The sequence below is a fragment of the Pseudonaja textilis genome, unplaced genomic scaffold (genome assembly GCF_049901715.1).
Source record: "Pseudonaja textilis isolate UNSWEBS1 unplaced genomic scaffold, rPseTex1.2 PTEXSCF30, whole genome shotgun sequence".
Lineage (NCBI taxonomy): Eukaryota > Metazoa > Chordata > Lepidosauria > Squamata > Elapidae > Pseudonaja > Pseudonaja textilis.
The window spans coordinates 13,710-34,288 of NW_028262883.1; the positions used below are offsets into that span (position 1 = coordinate 13,710).

General features: G+C 41.5%; 1 pseudogene; it reads right to left on the reverse strand.

Annotated features, from left to right (window-relative positions):
* Positions 1–7,111: 7,111 nt before the first annotated feature.
* LOC113452000 (vomeronasal type-2 receptor 116-like) lies at positions 7,112–19,746 on the reverse strand (annotated as a pseudogene).
* Between the last annotated feature and the right edge of the window lie 833 nt (positions 19,747–20,579).

Sequence of the window (20,579 nt, forward strand, 5' to 3'; positions counted from 1 at the left end):
GTGGGAGTCATACAAAAACCGGTTCATCTACTTCCCTCGATGCTATCGATCTAACAGGCTGCTGAGCACAGGGAAAAATCCTTCTTCCTCAGTTACTGTGGGGCTGCGGTTTTTGATACCGCTACAGCACTAGTTGCCCTCGCTCTGTCAGAAACATCCCTTGGGAAGAGCTCCAAGAGATTCTTTCCAATCACTACTCACCTAAACCCTCACAGATAGCTAGGAGACATGCCTTCAGAACTAGAAGGCAGGCTGAGGGGGAGTCAATTAGTGAGTATATGGCAGCTCTGAGGTCAGCTGCCTTACAGTGTGGGTTCAGAGACTACCTAGAAGACATGCTATTAGATCAGATTGTCTGTGGGGTTAGGGACCTTAGGCTTCAAAGACGCTTGCTAGCCAAAAAAGACTTAACCCTAGCCTTAGCTATAGAAGAAGCCCAAGCTGCTGAGCTCTCTGCCCAATCAGCAGCTGAGATTCAAGGAACTCCTATCAGACCTAGCAGCTCCACTATTCACTCAGAGGAAGTTTCCCTTGAAGAAGACCCTATAGGCACATCAGACATAAACCGCCTTAGGCAACAAAAGCCCCCACAGGAAGGAGCAGGGCAAAGAAACAACTTCACCCCCAAGCAACCTCCCATTTGCCTGGACTGTGGGGGTTCCCACCCTAGAGCATCCTGCAGGTTCAGGAATGCCATTTGTCTAAACTGTCAGAAGAAAGGCCACCTAGCTAGAGTCTGCCAAGCAGGGCGAACCTTCCCTCAGAGACCTCAACCTACTGCTAATTTCCAAAGGCAAGTGGAAGACTGCTATACTTGCTACCACGCAGACCACACTTCCAAGACTTCTAACAAAATAAGTATTTTTGTTTTCTTAGAAGGTAAGCCTTGCAGAATGGAGGTGGACACGGGATCTGCACTTTCAATCATCTCCTGGGAGACCCTGAAGAAGATCCACCCAAGACTTTCAAAAAAGAAACTGCAGAAGTGCCACCTGACCCTGCGGGACTACCAGGGCAAGAACATTCCTGTCCTCGGGAAAGGCAAGTTTTTAGTTCAGTTCCAAGGTTTTAAAGGCCATTTGCCTTTGGTGGTTGTTAATGGTGCCCTCCCCAGTCTGCTGGGACTAGATTGGTTCCCCTCCCTCGGCCTTAGCATAACTGGAATCCATGCTGTCTCAACCTTTGAAGTAGACACCCTATTCACAGATTATTCTGATGTCTTTAGCAATGAGTTGGGCTGCTATTCTGGCACCCCCATCTCCTTCACTGTGGACCCCCAGGCAATTCCCCTTCGCCTCAAGCCGCACAGAGTACCCTTTGCCATCCGCCCAAAGTTAGATTTAGAATTAGATAAGTTACTAAAGCAAGGGGTGTTAGAGCCAACTGATTTTGCCAAATGGGAGACCCCCATAGTCACCCCACTTAAGAAAGATGGCAGCGTGAGAATCTGCGCTGACTACAAGACCACCCTCAATCGTTATCTGCAGGTCAGCGCATACCCTGTCCCTGTTATCCAATACCTATTACACACTTTCGAACCCGGCACCATCTTTGCCAAATTAGACATGTCCCAGGCATACCAACAGTTCCCTGTTGATGATCAGACAGCTGAGCTGCAAATCATAGTCACTCATAGGGGGGCATTCAAATGCAAACGCCTCCAATTTGGTGTTAGTGTAGCCCCAGGTATTTTCCAGTCCCTCATGGAAAGGATTCTCCAAGGTCTCCCAGGGGTTGTCCCTTACTTCGATGACATTTTAGTTTCAGCAGTTAACAGGCCTCACCTCATACAAAGGGTCAGAGCAGTCCTAGAGAGGTTTAGGCAGCATGGCCTCAAACTCAAAAGGGAGAAGTGCACCATCGCCACTAAGCAAGTGGACTTTCTGGGGTATAGGATTGATGCCTCTGGCATTCACCCAATTGAATCCAAAGTAAGGGCTATCCACGAGGCACCCACACCAACCAACAAGACAGAGCTCCAAGCCTTTCTGGGGCTACTGAACTTTTACGCTTCATTTCTTCCTCATAAAGCATCCATTGCAGAGCCCTTACATAGACTGTTAGACAAAGAATCCCCCTGGCATTGGGGACCCAGGGAAGCCCACACTTTCAAGTCAGTCAAATCCTTACTTACATCTGATGCAGTTTTAATCCAATTTAATCAACAACTTCCCCTGCTGATGCGTCCCCCTTTGGTATTGGGGCAGTTCTAAGCCACAGGCTCCCAAATGGTTCTGAGGCACCAATTGCCTTCTTCTCTAGGACTTTCTCTGCTGCAGAAAGAAACTACAGCCAAATAGATAAAGAGGCCTTGGCTGCAGTAGCTGCAGTAAAAAAGTTTCATGAATTCTTATTTGGGCACCACTTTGAACTCATAACTGACCATAAACCACTTCTGGGGCTTCTGTCAGGGGACAAACAAACCCCACAGGTACTATCTGTTATAGATCGAATAATGAGAGGCTAGACCAGAGCATTAACACGGAATGGCTTTATTCACAGAATAAAGGGCTGTCGCGTCTGCAGGCTAACAGGCAGACTTGCTCCAGCGAACAGCAGCTGGCTCAGCCTTGCAGCCGGCTTTTATAGCCGGCTGTCGAAGGGAGCCAGCCAATGGGAGCTGCAAACGCCCCCGCAATAGGAGCGGACCTGGTTGGAAACCTTGGTCCATCTTAAAGACATAACACTATCACCTAGGATGACCAGGTAGACCTTGTTCCTGGCCGCTTACTCATTTAAATTGGTGCATTGCCCTGGAAAAACTTAAGTCATGCAGATGCCCTTAGTCGCTGCCCCTGCCAGTTCAGTCGAAGACCCAGCACCCATTCATGCCATTTTTGAAATGAATGAACTTAAACTGCCTGTTACAGCTGAAGACATTGCAACGCACTCAAAAAAAGACAGGGTAATTACCCAGGTTCTGGACTGGGTGGGAAGGGGGTGGCCGGAAACACAATACACTCCTGACTTCACTCCTTTCAAAATACGCAAGCAAGAATTGTCAAACCTACAGGGTTGTCACCCATCCTAAAGGTCCTTCACGAGGGCCACCCGGGCATCATAAGGATGAAGGCCCTGGCCCGCAGCTATGTTTGGTGGCCTGGCATGGATGCCCAAATCTCCAGCTGGGTAAGCTCGTGCCAACCTTGCCAAGCAACCAGACCCGCCCCACCAGCAGCTACTCCTACCAGGTGGGAAAGTGCTGGGGGGCCTTGGTCTCGCCTGCACATCGACCTGGCTGGACCAGTACATGGGAGGACCTTCTTGGTTGTAGTAGACTCATATTCCAAATGGATAGACTTGGCCCTAATACCTTCAACAACCACTCAAGCAATTGTTAAGGCCCTGACTCATTTGTTTGTTACCCATGGACTCCCTGACACGCTGGTGTCTGACAATGGCCCCCAGTTCACATCTTGTGAGTTTAGTATGTACATTGCCAACTTGGGTATCAAACACATCCTCACAGCCCCTTTTCACCCAGCTAGCAACGGGATGGCTGAAAGGGCAGTCAGATCAGTAAAAGAGGCATTTGCTAGGTTTGGCCAGGAAAACTGGCACTCCAAGCTGTCCCGTTACCTTCTTAGCCAACATACGACCCCATGCACCACCACAAATAAATCTCCTGCAGAACTTTTAATGGGGAGACGCCTTAGGACCACCCTGGACAGGCTACACCCCCATTACTGCCCAGATACCCCTATTGGATCTGACAGCTTGGTCAGGGATTTCGCCCTGCATGACCTGGTTTACGCCAGGAATTATGCAAGGGACCCTCTGTGGGTACCTGGACAGGTTGTGTCAGTTGCAGGGCCGAGATCCTACAGAGTCCTCCTGGAAGATGGACGCCTGTGGCGCAGACACGTGGACCAGCTAAGGAGGCGATGGAGAAGCACAGCTGATGGTTTCCACAACCAACCAAGCGACCCGGTCTACCCAGAAAGTGCCGGTGACCCAGCCTACCGAGCAACCACCAAGGGACCGATCTACTCAGCCCAGCCATCCAGCACTGAAGGCTCCCTGCAGGGCCTGATCTACCCAGCCGAGAGTTCCCTGCAGGACCCGATCTACCTCACCGACGACGAGAGCTCCCTGCAGGGCCCGGTCTACCCAGCCAACGCCCAACGCTCCCTGAAGGCCTCGATCAACCCGAGAGACACTGAGCACTCCCGGCCGGGCCCGGTCTACTGGCAAAGGACTCTGAACTCACAACCGAGCGAGCCGGTCTACCGCCCCGGCCGAACGACGCGCCAAAGACAAACCGAACAGGGAGGCTTACCAGATCCGCAGAAAGACCTCACCGGCCGAGCCCGCTCTTCAACAGCCTCCGAAATGCTCCCCAGGGCCGAGGACTTTGTTCCAGCCAGCGGCTTGCCTGGACTTCGACGGTCCTGCCGCCATCACAGACGACCAACATATTTGCAGGACTACGCATGCTCCTGGCCGGGGGAAAGGAGTGTTGTGTTTATAGGACTGGTTGGAGTTCCCAACCAGGTTCGCCATTCAAGCGGGAGCGCCGACCGCTCCCATTGGCTGATACCGTTTGACAGCCGGCTATAAAAGGAAGCTGTCAAATGGTATCAGCTGTTGCCGCCAGCTGATCTGCCGAGTTAGCCTGGCAGACGTGGCAACCCTTTATTCAATAGAATAAAGCCTTTAAGCGTTCGCTCTGGCTCAGTCTCGTATCTCCGCCACTCCACAACACTAAGCATAATCTTTGAAAAATCTTTCAGGACCAGCTCCTTGCCTAACCTATGATCACAAAGCATGATCATCCCCATCTTCAAAAAGGGAGACCTAAGCCTAGTTGAAAATTACAGACCAATCTCCTTATGCTGTATCGCCTGTAAAGTCATGGAATCAGTTATTAACCAATCCATTATTCTCCACTGATTCAAAATATCTGATTTTGGGGCTCTTTCTTTCTGTGGATTGGCTGCAGATTGGCTATCACAATATATTCCTTGATCCTCTAGCAGAATTTTAGTTGTCTTATAGAATTCCTCCATAACTTGCATGTATTGGATTATGGAGCAAGTGCCACTTATTCAAATATGAGAGAATCTCTCAGCCATGGAATTGATTGGTGGTCAAAAGATACTAGCACAAAATCCACAAGCACTGCACATTTATGGTAAGAACAACAAATAAGTACAAAATCCTGAGAACCCAATTTATGGCTGCAGTTTCCTTACTTATCCTATGTTAGTTGGGGACACTTCAACTATTTTTGAGGAATGGACCTCCGTATAGAATGATGCATTGAAGGTTTATGTCCATTCTAGTATTTGCCCTTGGTATTTCCTTCAGATGCATCTTGATTGCCACTGGAGGATTGACCTGTTAATGTAATCATAGTATTTGTGATAGTTAGAGAGATGGTAATTTTGCCAGTTGAAATGCTAAATAAACATGTTTATGAAATGCCTTTTTTTGAGATTGAGTAACTATGGTTGAAGTCTATACTTTGGCAAAGTCACCTTTTCCATGATCTACATAAAAGATGTGTGGCCATATACATTCTCTTAATATGTCAACCAAACACACAAACACATGTGAATTTTGACAAATATACATGTCCAAGGTTAAAGTTGCAAGATCCAATCTGGGTTGGTCACCAGGGTCATAGGTTTAATCTTCTGAGCTTTTGGACTTGTGATAGATGTTAAGTTGTTGGCTGGTGTTTCCTTGTCAGGTTGTCAGCTCCTAAGTACCTGATAAGTTGGGAGTAAATCAGCACTTCTTTTGAAACGGGTCTGTTTCCCAGGCTTGAATAATTTCCCTGGCTATTTTTGTACCTGCTCAGCCAACAACCTTAATAGCGGCAAAAATGAATGTATCTCCTTGTTTACTCCAATATAGAGCTGAGGACTTGACAACACAAGGAAACATTAGTGAACAACTTACTAGCTGGCCATGAACATCCTATTAAAAACTAGCAATGAACACCCCACCAGGTACCACATAAATATTATTATGTTGCCCCCTCAAATAAGACCAGGTCTTATATTATTTTTTGCTACCAAAGACACATTAGGGCTCATTTTCAGGTGATTTCCTGTTAGATAATCAGCCCTCAGCATTGTGGTTGCCCTGCAGGGTAAAGGTGGGCATGGTCACAGATCAACATTGCTCAGATCAGGGGGTGTCTGTGGGGGCCCAGGCAGGGTCGAGTGGGAAGGAAAGACATGGTTTCCTCTTGGGGACTGGAGCTCATGCCTTCCCATTTGTTGGAGCTCTCACGGGTATGGCTGTGGGCAGGATGCTCATCCCACATCTGCAGTGGAGCTGGGGGGCCAAGGTTAGATTTCAGGGGCCAAGGTTGCAGGGGCTGCAGCATGGTGCCACTCCTACACTGCCATCTGTTTTGCATCAACTCACAGCACCACCACCAGCAGTGGCACAGCTGCAGGCAGAGGCAGAGGCATGAGGAGGAGGCACATGATCTGCCCCATTAGACATGCTAACCAGTCGCCCTCCCACTCTGTCCACCCACCTGTCTTTGATTGCCCACATCTGTGCCAGGGCAGGCATCCACACAGCACAATCCAGTGGGATGAATCATGTGCTCTCTGAGGCAAGGCATGTTGCTAGGCAAGTCAGGTTGTGGGATAGTGCCATGCCGTGGACCCTGCATGCTTGGTTAAAGCCATCGAACCTTGTTCTCCAGCTACTCTGGACACAAGGGATTAGCCTCCCACCCACCATCCCAACTGCTAGGAGCCCTACCTTTCCCTAAGAGAAGAATGGGGAGGCTCAATCCCCAAGAGGCAGCCAGGACACCCCTCCCTGGTCCATCCCACAGGCCCCAATTGGCAACCCCTAATGTGAGTAACATCAAGCTGAACTTGACACTTCCCTCCAGGGCAACCACAATGTTGACGGTTGACAATCTTAACTGAGGCTTATTTTTGGTGTAGGGCTTATATCATGAAGGAACCTGAAAAATCATGCTAGGACTTATTTTCTGGTTGGGTCTTATTTTCAGGGAAACACAGTTATTTCTGTTTTTGGAGATGGCTGTATGTACAGATCCAGTTAATTATTAGATAGATAATAAGATCTAACAAGAAATTGCTTGCTCAAAATTAGATCTTGTCCTTTTATTTTTCTATTTCTTATGTATTAAATGGTCTCTAGTGTTGAGCTCAGGCCTCCATATAATTATATAGATTTTGGGGATGAAGATGCATCCCAATAAACCAGCACTGGAAGACAGGATAGAAAAGATCTCCACAGCCACCATGTATTTCCCTTTGGTGCTCAGGTATGTGGGGACAAAAGTCAGCCAAACGCTGCAGAAAACCAACATGCTGAAAGTAATGAACTTGGCTTCATTGAAACTGTCTGGCAACTTCCTGGCTAGGAAGGCCACAATGAAGCTGAGAAGGGCCAAGAAGCCCATGTAGCCTAAGACACAGTAAAACATGGTGATGGAGCCTTCATGACATTCAACTATGATTTCTCCCAAGAGCGTCTCCATGTCCAAATCTGGAAATGGGGGAGATGTATTCAGCCAAACAACACAAATAGCTACTTGAATGACGGAGCAGAACCAGATAATAGAATAGGCCAACTTTTGGCCTACCCATTTGTGGAATAAGCTTCCTGGCTTTGATGCTAAAAATGCTACAATGACTGTGATGGTTTTGGCCAAAATAGAAGAAATAGCAATAGTAAAGATGATGCCAAATGTTGTTTGTCGGAGGAGGCAAGTGGCCTTATTGGGATGTCCAATGAACAGAAGTGAGCAAAGGAAGCAGAAGAACAAAGAGATAAGTTGAAGGTAGGTGAGGTTGCGATTGTTAGCTTTGACAATGGGAGTGTCCCGTTGCTTAATGAAGATTGTAAATACTAAAGCTGTAAAGAAGGAAAAGAGAAGAGCCAGAGAAACCAGAGTAATGCTCAGTGGTTCTTCAAAGGAGAGGAAATTCTTTGTTTTAGAATGCAGTCATCATGAGCTTGGTTTGGAAACTGATCCTCTGGACAACGGTCACAATACTCCATGTCTGAAAAGAAGAAAATAATTTCTGAACAGAATCAAACTTTTCCTAAGTTTCAGGATTGCTTTTCTAGACTTCCTTGCAAATAAGAAATTTTATAAACCCTTTTGTAACTCTCTATTCAACCTACATGTAAAAAAAGAATACAGAAGTGAAAAAGTATTTAGATTTTCCTATATTACAATCCTTTTGGCCTATTGGAGTACACTACATTTAGTAGCACTTCTGAGCAAGGGAATCGCATGCCTTATTTTCTAAATATCTGTCATCTAGTGGAGAAGAGAAAGGAGAAGCTTTAGATCCTGGAAAACAGGCAGTAGCACTAGAACAGAGGTGTTGAACTCACATCATCACAGTGACATCAAGTGATGCATCATGACTTATTAACCCTTTGCTAAGTTGGGCATGGGAGTGGCCAGCACATGACCTATCTGGCCCACGGGCTGTGAGTTTGACAGCCCTGCACTAGAGAAGAGGAGAACAAGAAGTGTCCTATTAATCCTTCCTTGCTTCATGGAAGTGCCACATCATTTGAGTTAGATTCAACTTTAAGTATAGAGAGCTGGGCTGCAGGACTGCTCTTCTTTTTCCTGCCTTGAGATGCAACAGTAAAGTTTGCAATAATATTGAATAATTACTGAAATAATATTGTAGAGATTCTGTTTAATTAGGCTGCAGACCTTTCAGACAAAGTTCCATTGGGATGTTATGAATCTTACCCATTTGTCTGGATATCATCTTTTCTGGACACGGAGCACAAGCATAGCAGCAAAATTTCTGCCCTTCAATCTTGTTCTTCATTTTTCCAAGAGGACAAGGATCATTACATAATGAGACAGGAGGCAGCTATCCCCCCAAAAAACAAAGAGGTCAGAATTAACTTTTTGTTTTTACTTCCAGCGAATGAATATGAATGAGAAATTTGAGAGCCAGCCATCTCGTGAAGCAGACTCAGATGGTTTAACCATAATTTATTAGGTTAACCAGGGGGGTGGGATTCAAATCTCTTAACAACCGGCTCCGTGGGCATGGCCTAATTTGTAGGTGTGGCTCAGTGGTCATGTGACTGGGTGGGCATGACTTGCTGACTGGGCATAGCTTGGTGATCACGTGACTGGCTGGGCATGGCTTGTGTGTAAATATGGTAAATATTTACGTAAATATTGAATATTTTTATATAAAAAAGAGCAACTTTTACCCAAAATTAGGCAAAGCAGGCAGCCAGAGTTGCTTGCAGAATCACAGATTCACTCACAGATCTACCTTTCTGCAATCTGCTGCCTGAGTCTGCACTGAAAAATAGAAGCTTCAGTCCTCAAGAAGGTTCAGCTCTGCTCTCAGGATATTTCTCCTCCCTTCAACCTCCTGAATACTGCCCCTGACTGGGCCTCAGGGAAGCTTCCTGGGTGAAGGCAAAGCAGTAGAACAGTGATTCAGATTAGCTAGAAAGCAAGAAATCTGATGATTTCCTGCTTTCTAGCTAATCCAAATCACATGGCAAAGCTGATAGTTGGAACGGCTGATTGTTGGGGGAAAAAAATGAAAAATAGCAACTTACCAAAAATTAGGCAAAGGCACAATGCAGACAAGTTGGTTGGTGCACATGCAAGATAAGGAATGACTGGGTGGAGTGGGGTGGGGTGAGACAGTGGTGCAATTTGCTGATTCTCTGAACTGCACAAAATCGTAGCAACTGGTTCTATAGAACCAGTCCGTACTGGTAGAACCCCACTTCTGAGATTAACCAAAGATTAATTAATGAATTACAGCCCAGATTTATATCCAGAGTTTGATTACTTCCAATATTCTTCCACATTCAAGTTGCTGATTACTACCTATAAAGTCCTACAGGGCACAGGACCTAGTTCCATGATGCCCAGCCTGTCATCCATCATATCTGCATGGCTGGTGCAATCTGGCAGGGTAGTGCAACAGTTCTTGGAACTGTTGAAAGGACTGTGTTGTAACAACAGTTCCAAGAGGCTCCACACCCATTTGCACTACTCAGGTGATACTAATGACATAGAAAAACCTCCAAGTGGCCTCAACAACTCTCTAAAAGAATGCAAATGACCAGCTGTCTGCAAGGAGTATAAATCCTTCCATTTACATCATCCAGTCAGAAATGAAGCAGCTTTTTGGATAAGAAGCAAAATATCTTCCAAAAACCCCAAGAAAGTCCAGTTGCCTCTTGAAAAACCACTTTTGGGACAGTTATGACCTGGATGACTGAGAATCTCCATAGGCAACAAGTTTGGGAATTTTTTTCATAGATATTAACCAGGTTGAGAATTTGATAGACATTCCAGAGAAGAAAAAGGTTTTATTTGATGAGGATAAGCTGGGAGGAGTGACTTAAATATGATGAGTCAATTGGAGTTAGGAAGGATCTTTGTAACTCTGATATATGTAATTGAAAGAAAACCATAATGTAGTTTTGTCTTTATAAAGTGGCTCTGAATTTTTTTTTCTCAAATGCAATGTTCGAGTAATTCCAAGAGTTTATAAAATATTATTGAAATTGAATTTGGAAGTATGAATGCTAGGCGGAAGTAACAAAAGATGCATTTGATTTATTGATTTTAGAAATATTTTTAAATATTTTTATGAATATTTTATTAATAATATTTTTAAAGAAAAGGCTGGAGTTTTAAAATAAATGTTAATAAAAAGGTTTTCCCCTTTAAGGTTAAAGAACTGGAAAGAGCAAAGTAAATTTTGTTAATATAAATGAAAATAGTTTATAAAGATCGACAAGTACAAACAGAAATATGTATTATTTCCCAAGGAAAAAGAAAAAAAGTAGAAATGATTAAATTAACTCTTTTATTCAAAGAAAAGAATATATCTAATTTTGTTTGTCTTTGAAAATTACTTCTGGATTTTGTGCTTTTGGTGGAAAAAAATGTAACTTTGATTTTGGTTTTGCTGGTTAGGTTGGTTTGTTGTAAAAATGTCTAGTATATATTGTATAAAAGTAAAAGTTGAGGTTATATTATTATCTTCTACTGTGCTAAAAGGAGTCAGAAGTCAACACATTTTCCCCCTTTCTATCCTACATCTATTCCTTTTCCCTTTTCCTCCCTTAATTTCCCATTATTTTCATTTTCTTTGTATTTTATATTCTGATGAATTAATAAAAATAAATAAATAAGTGGAAATAATCAATAGATGGATAACAATGCAAAATCCAGTGTAAACATCTGGCTAACTGACAATCAATTTACTGACAATTAATGGAAAGAATCTATAACTTTGAAGATTTGAACAGAGCTGAGAGTTTGGGGTTGTTGTTTATTTAGAAGAATTGAAGACTTTGCCTCTGGCAGCATTACTTATATCATTGAACTGTGGCTACATAGGATTTACTTGTTGAGAATGAAGGTTTAGATATCAACATTTCCTCCAATTGGAGAGACAAACATCTGGGCATGGAACTGTATTTCTCCCATTCATTGAGAGCAAATTTCCTTACAAGGTCAGAAATTCTAAAGAATTAGATTATCCATCATTAAACAGTCCAATACTTTTGTTTTTCACACATCTTTGACAAAGATTGGGCTGCAATGTAATTGGATCCTAGGAGCGAGTTTCTATCTATGGACTAAAGAAAAGGCTAGTCATATGAAAAGCCACTGTATATGAGATTGGTTCTTTTAGTCAATATTATGGTACCTGAGTGAATTCATGATGCCACTGGATTTTGTCTGGATGTATGCAGAAGGTTTTTTCTGGAGGAGCTTGCGGATCTATTTCTCCAACTGGGATGTTGATATAGGAGTTGTTTGGGAAAGTAACCAAATTTACAATGTCAAATCCAGCCTCTAGGACTCCTTCTTCATTTAATTTAATTTCATCTCCAGCATTATTGTTGAAGGACATTCTCTGCAGAAATGAGTGAAGCTTACAGAAGTAAAAGGATAAGGATGAAAGAAACAGATATGTTTCTAACAACAATTCCCAAAAGCACTCCCTTTTAAATTTTGGTGCTTCTTTCCCAGCAATAAAAAATATGGAAGACTGAAACAGTCTGGTTGCCAACTTGTAAAACATTCATGACCTTGGTTCACAGCTAAACTTAAGCAGCTTCATCGTTCCGAAGAGGAAGCCTACAGAAAAGGTGACAGAATGCTATACAATCAGGCCAGAAACATATTAGCAAGAGAGATCACAGCAGCAAAAAAAACCTACACTGAAAAGTTAAGGAATCAGTTCTCAACAAATGAAGCAGGAAACATGTGGAAAACTCTTAAAAACATCACTGGCTACAGCAAACCTCCTTCCCAGGCAGAAGGAAACCAACAACTAGCAGATGACCTGAATGTGTTTTACTACAGGTTTGAAAGGAAACTACAGCCACCTGTCTTCACAACACCCATCTCAAATACAGCAACAACAGCAAAGCCTTCTGTAACTGGCCCCAACCCATTGGGTTCACAACCTCTGGTGATCACAGAAAAAGAACCGCAAGATCTATTTCACAGAAACAAGCCAGGAAAAGCACCAGGGCCAGACAAATCTCAACAAATAAATGCTCTGTCTTACATATTTGCAAAAAAAATCAGAAAATAAAATACAAGCTGAATAGTCAAGACCTTGTTGATGATCCAAGCTCAGTAAAGGACCTTGGAATACTCATCTCAAATGATCTAAGTGCTAGAGCCCACTGTAACTACATAGCCAAAAAGGCATTAAGAGTTGTTAACCTAATCTTATGTAGCTTTTCTCTGTTAATATCACACTACTAACTAGAGCATACAAAACATTTGCTAGACCAATATTTGAATACAGCTCATCAGTCTGGAACCCACATTACGTATCTAATATTAGCACAGTTGAGAAAGTCCAGAAATATTTCACAAGAAGAGTTCTCCATTCCTCTACTCGAAGAATACCTTATGCCACCAGACTTGCAATTCTAGACTTAGAAAACCTTGAATTATGCCATCTTCAGTCTGATCGAAGTATGCTCTATAAAATCATACATTGCAATGACTTACCTGTCAATGAATATTTCAGCTTCAACCATAACAACACAAGAGAACACAATAGATACAAACTCAAGGTTAACCACACCAACAGAGTGGTCAATGTCTGGAATACTCTACCTGACTCTGTGGTTTCTTCCCCAAACCCCCAAAACTTTAACCTTAGACTGTCTACTATTGACCTCACCCCTTTCCTAAGAGGTCTGTAGGGGGCATGCATAAGCACACCAATGTGCCTACTGTCCCTGTCCTATTGTTTCCTTTATTTTTCTTATATGTATCCATTTCATGTTCATAACTCTATATATACTTATACCTATTATCTTGTAAGCAATTGACAACTCAAATAAATAAAAATAAATAAGATAACTCCTTGCTGAAAAGTCTGTGCTGACCAATTGGCCCCCAATTGGCTTTTATCCTTACGATATATGTGTGCGTGTGTGTGTGTGTGTGTGTGTGTGTGTGTGTATGTGTGTGTGTGTATATATATATACATATATATGGATCTTTGGTTGTTCGGGTTTTCTCCCGCGTAAGATTCGAAGTATCTAGACAACGTTTCGATGAAGTCTCATTCATCATCTTCAGGCTTCTGTCTCCGGCTCTGTGCTTCTCAGAGTAATGGAGATTGCAGCTGCTTCCTCCTTTTAACTGCCAGTGGGGGTGGGACTTGATTGGGTGGGGGCCCGAACAACCAAAGATCCACATACAAATACCCGCGAGAACCTCAGAAAACAAATACATACATATATATATATATATTCTTAAGTTTTCGCAGGTACTTACATGTATGGCATTCAGCTTTGTTCGGGTATTTTCCCACATCAATGTAGTTGTGCTTTTAAAGTTGTAGCAATGTTTCGGCAGAATCTCATCTGCCATCATCAGGCTTCTGTATAGTGTTCATCTGTGAGTCAGACTTTTATAGTGGTTTCAGATTTAAATTTGGGGCAGCCTATTGCTGTGCCAGAATGGTTTTTTCTTCATCCTGATTGGTTGGGAGTCTTGGTCTGTGTTTATTGGTCTTGGAGTTTGCTGTGTTCTGCTTGATTTCTAATATCTTCTGTCTGTTTTTTGGCTCTTTTTGTATCTTGATTGGCTGGCAACCTTGTGTTACTTTATTGGAGGCCTTTAGTGCAGCTTGGCTCCGGGTAAATGGACGGCTATCATTAGTTAGGAAGCTAGGTTTCATCTGCGTTCATTGGCCAGGGCTCTGGATTTGAATTCCAATGCTATCCACAAACCCAAATTATGGTTAAGATACATCGATGACACATTTGTGATTTGGCCCCATGGAAAAGAAAACCTAAACAATTTCCTAACACACCTAAACAGCACACACCCCAAAATCAAGTGCACCATGGAAACGGAAACGAACAAACAACTACCATTCCTAGATGTATTAATCTACAAAAAAAAAACAGATGGCACATTAGGACACACTGTATACCAGAAGAAAACACACACTAACTGCTACCTCAACGCCCAATCCCACCACCACCCAGCACAGATAAACTCCATGGCTAAAACACTAATTACTAGAACCAAACACCTGGCAGACAAGACACACATTAAGACTGAACTATGCACCCTGACTAAAGTACTGACAGCCAACGGCTTCCACAAAAGCAAAATCACTGGCTTGATCCACAAAAACACACTGAGACATAATAGAGACCCAGAAGATGAACAGACCTATGGAACAGCTGTCCTGCCCTACATAAGAGGTACTACAGACAAAATTAGTAAGGTACTACACAGACATCACATCAAGACTGCCTTCAAAACAGACAGAAAAATAGCAGTCATCCTTAGAAACCCCAAAGATAAAATTGACCTGGAAAACCAAGGCATATACGAAGTCCCCTGTGCATCATGCCCAGCCACATACATTGGACAGACTAATAGAAGAATAAGTACCCGCCTGGATGAACACAAAAATGCAGTCAAAAAGCTGGAACACACTTACTCACTAGTCCAACACATGGAAGCCACAGGTCATAGCATCAACTTCAATGGCACCAAAACCCTAGCCACTATAGAAAACCCCAGCCACAGAATCGACAGAGAAGCCATAGAAATCGAAAAAAGACCAGAAAGCATGAATAAAAGAGATGATTCCACCAGACTGCCAATCATTTGGAAGCCTGCACTCACAAACAAAAAATATCTCCACACCACAAGCCAGGCAAACATCTGGGCACAAACAGATCCCCCCTGATACCTCCAGCTCAAACACACCCCAACCAGGCACCCAGATGAAATCTAGCTTCCTAAGTAATGATAGCTGTCCATTTACCCGGAGCCAAGCTGCACTAAAGGCCTCCAATAAAGTAACACAAGGTTGCCAACCAATCAAGATACAAAAAGAACCAAAAACCAGACAGAAGATATTAGAAACACCAATCAAGCAGAACACAGCAAACTCCAAGACCAATAAACACAGACCAAGACTCCCAACCAATCAGGATGAAGAAAAAACCATTCTGGCACAGCAATAGGCTGCCCCAAAATTAAATCTGAAACCTCTATAAAAGTCTGAGTCACAGATGAACACTATACAGAAGCCTGATAATGGCAGATGAGATTCTGCCGAAACGTTGCTATAACTTTAAAAGCACAACTACAATGACGTGGGAAAATACCAGAACAAAGCTGAATGCCATACAAACACACACACACACACACACACACACACACACACACACACACATATATATATATATAACAAACTTTATTCAATTTTTCACATAAAAACAAAAAGGTCTTTTTAGTGGACAATATATTTCTGGATCATTACTTTTACATTCAAATATGACAATAGCTATACATTCATATATGCATACTTAATTCTATTATTACCTTTTCCATTCCAAACTTTCAGAAAAAAGAAAAACAAGCAAATTACTACTAATCTCTTACATTAATCTCAATCCAAGCATCCTTTCATTTCATTTCAGTTATTTCAGATATAATCTTTAATATTTATTTTAAGAATAAAAATAACCATATATGTTTGCCTAATAAAAAAGGTTACCAATGTCTCTCCTTTCTTTTAATAGTCTGTGTTAGCTTATTAATTTAAATAGTTCCTTAATCTGTCATATTTTCTTTTCATCACACATTCTTTCTATAAATTCTAGATTAATACAAGTTTTAACACAAGAGAGAAAGAAACAAGCATAGGTTTCCCCCCTTTTATTGCTTTGAGTGTGACACCTCAGTGGTTAAAATATACCTTTATTCTGTCGTCTTAATTACCAATAAACCTTTATTTTTAAGTAGTTACAATAATAATTGCATATTTTCATTTAGATTCTGCAATATATTTCCCCCCACATAATTTTATTTCTAATTTCAAAAAAGTAAAAGGGAAAAATTGACTATTTAATTCCTGGTCACAGATATTGACCTCATTTTTAAACATCTTCACATTCATTTCAATTATTACAATTTCTTCAATAGACCTTAACTTTTCTTTTAAAGATAAAAATGTATATTCATCTAATAAGAGTTATCAATATCTATCCCTCCTTTAATAATCTATATTATCCTATTTTCTAAGTATTTTTTAATTGCAAATATATTCTTGTTACTCCTTGTCACCCTGCAGAATCCCCTTTTTAATTCATCAGCCATTATCTCTATAAAAACAATTTCTTTTCATCATTTTACTATTTCCGTGTTTCTTTATTCCCTGCACCTGTTTCTTACTGCCTCTCCTCCCCCACTTTTTCCCATATCTTTTTTCATTCCAGTTTATATCCCTCTCTTTCTTGATATCTTCCTTTTCCCTTTTCTGCTGCACCTTTCTACCTCTCCTGATTTCACAGGTATTCCCCTTTTTGATTACCATCTCAAATATCAACTTTTTAGCCTTCCTTCTTTTTCCTCATCTTTGCAGTGTTCTTTGTGTTAATTGTCTATTTAAGATGGCTTCTCCTTGAGCCGACTCCTCCTCCTCTGAAAGTTCTTTCTTTTTGTTCTTCAATCGCCATTTCCATTTCTTCTAACACAGAGTAAAGTGATTCGCCTCTTTCCTGTAGTAATTCTCCGATATTTTTAAGTTCCATTTTTAATTCCCAAAGAGATATCATTATTTCACACTCTTGTATTTTATGATTGTTAAAGTCCACAAAGAAACCACTTTTACTTTCCTCCTTTCTTCTTTCAATTTTCTAAAGTTCTCAATTATTCCCTCCCAGGGTCTATACCAAAAATATCAATCAATCCCACAGTCAGTCTTTCCTTGCTTTTTTCTTTATTCTGGTTCTGCTTTCACTTTCTAAGATTCTTACTTTGTTTCAATATTTCTTTAGTGTTATATCCACACAAGCCCATTCAGAAACAGGATGCTTTCCCTTTTGTTTGAGCTCAAGTTTTTGTCAAAAGGTGGCACTCTCCATTATACAAAGTCTTCACCTTTCCCCCCTATTTTATTATTTAGGGTTTTCAAACCTCAGTATTCCAGAGCAATCCAGTCTCCAATTTGTAAATTTTATTATTATTATTTTTTGACAATCTTAAGTCCAGCTTTATTTTATTTATTGCCAAAATATTTTAATCCAATTTAATTAAGTCTTTGATTCAGGCTTCTTCCTTTCCCAGTTTGAAACCCCGCTTAGCTGTTAAAATTATTTTCTTGTTTTTTTCCTGTCCCTTTGTATTTTTACCACTCACTTTTCTTTTCTTAAAAGTTCAATGTTACCTTAATTCCGGGGTAATTTTTGTTTGTTTTGCCCAATTGTCCTGGCTCAAATGTTATCCACCTCTTTCATCACTCCTGCACAAATCTTAGTCCAGCTGAGTCCTCCTCTTCAGTGTGGACATTTTGGACCACCGCTTCAGTTATCTTTGGGGGGAAAAAGACCAAGCCCAGAAGGGGAGATGCGTCTCCCTTCAACCTGGCTGGTGGCTTCCCCTTACTCCACTGCCCTTCCAAGGCAGCTTCAGCCTGATCGCAATGATCAGGGCTCTCCAACAAAAGAACATGGAACAACGAAAGAGCCGCGGACAGTCGTGATCTACAGTCTGTCAGCAAGGAGGGCTCAATCTGGAAGTCTCATCCTTACGATTTATATTAACTATTTCCTAGTATGATTTGATTGCTTATTGTACCCTCTGACTACCACTAAGTGTTGTACCTTATGATTTTTGATGAATGTATCTTTTCTTTTATGTATACTGAGAGTATTTGCACCAAGACAAAGTCATTATGTGTCCAACCACACTTGGCCAATAAAGAATTCTATTCTATTCAGTTCTATTCTTGGTCTGCTCTCAAGCTGCCATAGGTGGGCGGGGGGGGGAAACTGATGGAGCAGCATGGGAGCTACAATCAGAAGCACATCCACAGCCTGTGAAAGTGCTCCATTGGAGAATGTGATTTATGACACACCCTGGGGGAGGGGGGTAATAGGTGGGCTGTGAATTACATGAGTCAGAGCTGATTTCATTCGGGTATGTGCTGACATATTGCTCCTAATAAATAACTGGATTTCATTTGAAGCTGGGCTCAAGACTCATGGTTTAATTAGGGCATCCGACAGAACCCTGACACTAGTTCTTATTGTTGGATTATAAGCCCATTAGATACTAAAATATATTTTGCTACTTAGTGATTTTGTTTTGAGACATTCCAGCAAGATAATTTAAGATAAGTGTAAAAAGAAGCAATGGGAAGAAAACCAGAGAGCCAAAAAAGGCAGAAAAAGATTAAAGACCAGTTGAATTGATGTGGAAAGAGGGAAATTGAGATGTTTAACAAAAGACAGTATGTTCAATGGGCCAACATTGATAATGTATGAATGTTGAATAAAGATGAACATCTATGGTGTTTAGATAGCTGACCCACAAAGATCTAGAGTCTTTATGTCCTGGAACTCTGTTTTAACTACGGAAAATATTTTGAAAGGGCACCAAGAAAGAGGAAATCTCACCTGCCAGGCTTCTATTGTGTTTGATTGTATTTGATCCATGTCCTTTTGTACCTTCTGATGTGTCCTAATTGTGTGAGCAGCATGCAAGGCTTGAGCCACAGCATAGACAGCATTATAGATACTGTAACTATGGCTAAGCATGCTGGTTTCAAAGAAGGGTGCGAGAAGGTCCTCCAGTCTTTCTTCTCCAGTACACTCCCCATCTTCAGGAGCATCTTTATTTGGTATTGAGCAGCTAAAAGCTTGGTTCCAAAAATCTTTTATGAAGCCATCCTGATTTGCCCCAGAAAGGGTGATAGCCTGTATATATTGTTGGAAACCTGGAATTTCTTTTTTGGAAATTGAGAAGGAAATGGCTCCATGAAATCTTTGTATATCAAGCTCCTTTTGGAAGGCATGTAATGTGAAATCATTTTGTGCCGTTGTGATCCACACTTTTTGTGTATTAAGTTTTTGTGAAGTATCAAAAGTTGTTGAACCAAAAACCAGGGATGCTAGTAGAGTTGAGGCCAACCACATAAAGATTATATTTTCTCCGTGTATAATCACTGCATTTCCTGTTTTCTCTGTGAACAAATTAACGTGCCTTACGCATCGATCAACCATGTCAGATGGTTCATAAAAATGGAAATTTCTGTCAACCCTTTTGATGAATTCGGAGCAGATTTTGTTTTGTGAGAGCATGGGTTCCATAATTTGGATGAAATGCTCTCCATGTTTGTCATCTGTAATGACAAATCTTACCCATTTCCATCCAAAGCACAGGAGGAGCTGGACTAAACCCTCGTACTGGAGAGCTTCATCAGGGGCCATGCGATAAAAAGGGGGAAAACACGATTCATCAGTCGCTACCAATTGAAATGAGCCATATGAAATCTAAAGTAAAGAAAGGAGGGATGAGAGAAAGAGAGGGTATTTATAACGAAAGTGAACTCTTTCTATTGATTTAAACCACTTCAAAAATATGAAAATTTAATAATTTCATTTAGTTTAGAGATTTCTGCAAAAGCTATCTGTTTTGATACATTCCTATCTACTTCTCTGCCTATCATCTTTCTCTCTCTCAATACCTACCTACCTACCTACCTACCTACCTACCTACCTACCTATCCATCCATCCACCCACCCACCCACCCACCTATCTATCTATCTATCTATCTATCTATCTATCTATCTATCTATCCATCCATCTATCTATCTCAACCCTTTTCCTTGTACCTAATATTCCATATGTTGTCCTCCAAATTTTAAATATTAAACCCATATGCTTACATATATTATATTTAAAATATACAAATTGAAATCAGTGAGGCATGTAATGATAGCCTCAATAATCATGAAGTTTCAAATATGCCCTAAATTTTTTAAAGTGCGGATTCATCTCACAACTTTTGAAAGTAGCCATATACTGAAATGAAATCTAGGTTAGTCAATACTGTTTTTTTTAGTCAAATTCTACATCTGATAAACCATGTTCCTTGATGGGAAAATCAAGAGATTATAATCTGTGTGATAGTAGTAATTCCACAATTCTACCCCTTCTAATCTATGCATCCAACCTGTGGAATCTTGAAAAGCTGCAAAATTTCTGCCATACGTAAGGAAGTTTCAGGGCTCATCCCTCCGATGATTCCTACAATTTTCTT